Below are 5,770 nucleotides of genomic sequence, written 5' to 3'. Positions count from 1 at the left end.
GGGAAGGGAAGGGAAGGGAACATATTGCCATTTGGTTCAGGAGCCAACAGGTCTTGCTACAGGTGTGGAAAGGGCCCAGTATCTTTGACAAACTGTTAACCTCTTAATCTGTGCGAATTTTACCAGTTATAGTTTCCTACTCATTAATACCACTATAATTATGATGGTAAAACGAAACAAGAAATTTTTCCTATGCTGAAATGAGAAATTATAGTCTTACCTAAAATTATAGTTTTATAACTTTCCTGTGTTGGTATGAACTCAGCATAGGGATGCAGTACTAACAGAAATGATACAGCCTGTCCTTTGCTATAAAATCCTTAGTGATGTTACCTGTTAAATAGAAAATTTGGGTAGACAGATAGATTGCTTCTGTGATTCATCTGCATACTAAAGTACCCTTTGGTCTTCAGAACAAAATGAAGCCTGAGTAGATAGGATAGAAAACAATACAAATAGCAAAGAAAATTTCTGAAATGATAAATTCTTTTATTATTGTGGACATAAACTATGGTCAATAGCATATTTTGCTAGACTGTGGGGACCTTAACATGGCTATAAAAAGAGAGATGTTAAATTATAGTTGATAATAATAATATTATTATTAATAATAATAATACAAAAAAGAGCATGTCAATCAGCCAGCAGAAAAAAAATAAATCAAAGCATAATTTAGAAATGCAGAACCCTTGTCTAAATTAGATGCGTCCTCAGGCTTTTGGCAATTGAAGCTATGAGAATCATCTCAGAGCTAAGCATTTTAGGGAGGTAAAGATTCTTACAGTGTCACCTAGTAATAGCCTCATCCCCAGCAGTTTACCACGAGGCTATGCATGTGAATATGAGAAAAAAAGTAAAAAAAAGCTGCAAAAAAAAAAAGCTGCAGCAGTCTAACTCTAGTCACTGTAAAATAATTAAAATATGTAACTTAGGACTGATGTCTAACATTATATATTTCATTGCTTCCACAATATGACAATAAACCCACCTAGGATAATAACAATTCTAGCTCCTGGCCCATATCTCAGAAATAAGTGACTTCTTACTGAGGACTTTCTGCTTGTGATAGAGGAAAAAGAACACAAGTCAAGCTGACCAAAGAGTGAATTGCCCAAAATTATACTCTCTCACTTTATTTTGGAGAATGCTGAGAGAGAGATCCTTGGTTTGTGCAAACTGCCACAGGTCCACTGAAATCACTTTTTTCTGCCATCTCAGGAACTGTTCTTCAGCTTAAGTCTTTTTTTTTTTTCCTTTTTCCCCAGTTCCTTTTTCAAATCAATTAACAAAGAAAAGGAAGGTAAACAATGAGTGCTGTTTCTTAATTTCTCACTAGTTACAGATCAAAAGTTGGTCTTGATTGTTTCTTTGATGCGTATAAGCTACTGAAAGAAGTGACTCAGAATCGTACCTGGAAATTATTCTTAAATGATTTTTTGAAATGGCTTGGATTTTCACGTTGCCTATCCATAAAATATTGTCCCCAGATTTCTTTGTACTAAGGGCAGTATCTTATGATGGACAGATTCTGGTGTTCTAGAACTGTACTGGAAGGGAATTCACATTAATGTTCTTTATAATCTTTATAATAATACTCAAGAAGATTTTTCTTTTTCTAGTAGTCTTCATGGATGACAGGCAGGCCTGTCCCTGTGCCGTATTCTTCCAATGCTTATCCAGTAATACCTTGAAACCTAGCAAGAGCCTTTCACATGGCACATGTCTTCTTTAGTCATCTGCCAGAAATGAATGCTGGCAGCTGCTCTGAAGCCCATTCATTGAACCTATACCATTTCTAGAGCAAAGCTCTGCTAGATGTGGCGGAAACTGTGCCAAGCCAGCCTATCTTTGTACTATGCAGTCACTGCTCTTGTTGCCCAGTGTGAACCTCCAGGGTTTCCTAAGGATTTAAGGAGGGAATGCAGAGAATGGAAGAGGTTATTTTTAGATAGACTCATCTCTTTCAGCAAAGGGAGTTTCTAAACTGTAAATAGGGGGACACTGTCCAGAGAGAACAATAGTAACTGTTATAAAAATTTATACACCTGTTCCTAAAGGTGCTAAATTTAATTTGCCTAGTGAAAATATTATATATAAATAAAAGATATATTTCTTTAAATTTGGCAACTGATATCAGCTTTGATTGTTTTTCACAGCAATAAAGATGTTTTCATGTCTGCAATATGGGCTGTAACATTTAAAGACTTACCTGAATGATTTAAAGAACTAATTTAACATGAACTCTAATTTTTCTGGACTTCAAAACTGGCCCATAACATAATTTTAAGTAATTTTCTTTTCTTGTCTGTGAATAAATAAATACTTGCTAATGCAAGCATGTGAAAGACATACCATTAGAATTTAATGAAACATTAAAAGCTAAACTTGGAGTTTTTAATAACCTTAGCTGGATCTTCCATTTTTACCCCAAAACCATTTTTAATACCTGTCTGCATTGCCTCTTTTTTCCTGTTGAATTTTATTCTTTGGTAGTCTGAACTTTTACAGAGCCACTGTCTGTTTTTATACTACAGAAGAAGGGCAGTTTTCCTTCTAAATGGTCAGTGTCTGACAAAGGCCATTTGATCTTTTTAATCATCTGTACTACTCATTTGGAAAGATGAATTTCTAATTGCTACTGCATACTGTGTTCAAATAGTAAAGAAGGTTTTCATATATGTGTTCAAATCAAGCCACTCCTTTTCTTCTCAATTTCAGCAGAAATGTAAACAAGCTGATACATCTATCATTCAGAAGAATGTAGCTAGGTTTATGGAATAAAATGCTCTTTCTCATTTACTGGTGCAGGAGAAGTAATTGCTCCCTGCAGATTGACAAAGTTATTCCAGTGCTAATCTTGTGTAAATGTCAGAAGTGGCAATAAGGTGATCTCCTGAGAAGCAGGGTGTAGGTGTGGGGGGTGCTGGAAAGCAGAAAACCCTGCAAACCCAAATCCATGATCTGAACCCCAAACATTTCCAAAGGACAAACTGTTCATAAGCTTAATAAAAAATGCAAATATTTTTTGGCTCAAATTCAATGTTTAGAGCTAGGTGAACAGCTATAGTGTTCTGCAGTGCCACAAAGCTACTCAAGTAAGTGACTCACACCGTGACAGGTTGTGCTGGGAAAAGGACTACATGGCCAGTGAAGCCACGTAGAAACAGGTTGGTCCAATAAAAGATTTTTTTCTTCTTACCCACGTAGAAACAGGTTGGTCCAATAAAAGAGTTTTTTCTTCTTACTCCTCTCATGAATGTAATGCTTTCCCCAAATTTGAAACTGTTTCAAAATAGAACTGTATCAAGTAGAAACCTCCAAATACTACACAGTTGCAATGAGCATCTATTAAATAGCAAATGAGATGTATTATAACACCTTTTTCATATGTACTGTAAAAAGGGCAATGGAACAACAGAACCTTAGTCCACAGTAATGGAAGGCTACACATACCCAATGGATTAATATGACATCTAACAAATTTTTCAGTCTCCCAAACATCTGTACATACAGAAAAGAATGGCAGAGGGAAGGAAGAGAGAAAGGAGAAGGAAATTTAAAATTAGTAGTGGTGAATGACAGGAACTTTTTTTTTTTTTTTTTTAATTCCACTTATGCTATGACCACTATGACCACTAACAATGCTCTACTATGGCTGGGAGTAGAACAGAAACAAAAATATGAGTTGATAAGTACTGATCCACTATTATACAGTAAACACCATTAAAAATACCAGTCTTTGTTACCTTAATCGCACAAATGCTATATAGTTACCAAAGTTCTCTTCTGTTACAGATAGAGTAGAAAAGCAGTATTAATTTCAGTCAGAAACCAGCCTCACTGACATGTAAAAAACAAAAATCCAAAAAAGTAGTGTTTAAAATCATTAAGCTTTAGTTATTTTCTTTAACTGGTAGATATTTACTATTTACATTCTTCCGAACTCTGCACTGTCTATATGGATCACTTTGCAAGAATATAACAAAATTAAGTAAAGATGCATTAAACAGAGCAACATTTTTAGCCAACTGAGATGTTTTAGAATTGCATGAGAGCTTCTGACCAGATCTTTCAGAGATTCTCTGTCAGTTTATGGTAAGTAAAGTGTAAAAAAAATTGCCTTTTGACTGCTAGCTTATCACTAAAGGAAATAAAAGCAAATTTGTATCAAGCATGGAAGAAATATATACTATGCATACTATGATGTTTATTTTAAATATTTAATGACAGAGTAGACTACTTGCATGTTCTACCCTTACATACTTCTCTTATTCAGTAACATTGCAGATATCTATTCAGATACAATTAATCTTAAATATAATTCTACATGAAAGAAAAAAGTAAAGAATAATTCAGATACATCCCAGTACTTATGATATTTAGATACCTGAAGACAGATTAATTTAATGTTAATGAACAGCTGAAAATATTTTTCACTAAACTGTAACTCTAAAGGTTTTGTAATATTTTCAGTTTCATTCTTAAAGAAAAGCTCTCAGTCAGATCAATGAAAGTGATAATATCTAACATATTTATGTTGACAAAATGTCACTGAAAAGCCCTTTACTGAATAATAGCACTAACGGTCAGATTCCTTTGTTTATATATTCATTTTATGTTTTATATCTTTATAGTCCTTATATAAATAAAAGTGAAAATAATTTTGTCAAAAAAAAGACAAGCAAATAAAAATGAGAAGTACTATTGATAGAATAAGAACAGTATCATGTATGTTAGAATTTTAAACATACTGGTATGTTTAAATGGTGACATTATACATATTATTTAATTTTATGCATTCTTAGTGGCTTATTTATGGCAAAATTATGCTATACAGTTGAAAGAGACCAAAACCTTTTCAGTAATAGTGCATAAAGACTTTTGAACTGAACTTCTAGAAACTGAAAGTGCTCTTACCATTTATTGACTTTAGTAGATCATTAGAAATCTATAACCACGTGAGGACATACAAAGAATGAAGTATAACTCATATAAAAGACTAATGACTTCCTTTTTAATATTTCATCAGTCTCTAGAATATGTGTTGAGAGCTTACAGGTTGTAGTTTTGGTTGAAAGAGAGCCCAAAAAAAGCTTATAATAGAGTTTTACAGCAATCTTGGTTTTCAGAGACTCATAAAAGAAAGAGTTTCTTATAATCTTTAGCCCTATTTGCCTAAAATTCCTTCACTTGTGAACATTAGGTCCTTTGACAACTGATTTTTATGAGAAAATGACCAACGCATCATTTTTACATTATCACTCCAGAAAGAAAGTAAAGCAGCTTGGTAAGAAATATATTCTTTGTGTTCTCTTACACTACTTCAGTTAAACTCTTGAAATATGAATGCATTCAAAACAAAGTCATTTTTGTTGCCTGAACCAGCTGGTCATTTAATGAATCACTTGACAAAGTAATATATTCTGCAGAAGGTGTACTTGTTACTGGCTACTGATGAGCTACCTTTTAATGCTTGATTAGGCTTCAAATAAAAGCATCTATAGGGAGGTTCACAGCATTTTTCTGAATCTCTGTATTTATAGGCAATTCACTTCACCTCTGAAGACATCTGTTCTCCCCGTTCCACAATCCCCAAATAGATGCCAAACAATCTAGCTCAAAGGAATCTGCCACTGGATCTCTTATATGTCTCTTCAAGACTGTTGGGCTTTAACCCGGCAAGCAGCTGAACACCACACAGTCATTCACTCACTCCCGCCCCCCAGTGAGATGGGGGACAGAATAGGGAAAAAAAAAAGTAAAATTTGTG

Source organism: Aptenodytes forsteri, unplaced genomic scaffold (assembly GCF_000699145.1).
Source record: "Aptenodytes forsteri isolate BGI_AS27 unplaced genomic scaffold, ASM69914v1 Scaffold568, whole genome shotgun sequence".
Taxonomy (NCBI): domain Eukaryota; kingdom Metazoa; phylum Chordata; class Aves; order Sphenisciformes; family Spheniscidae; genus Aptenodytes; species Aptenodytes forsteri.
This window is presented reverse-complemented; position numbering follows the sequence as displayed.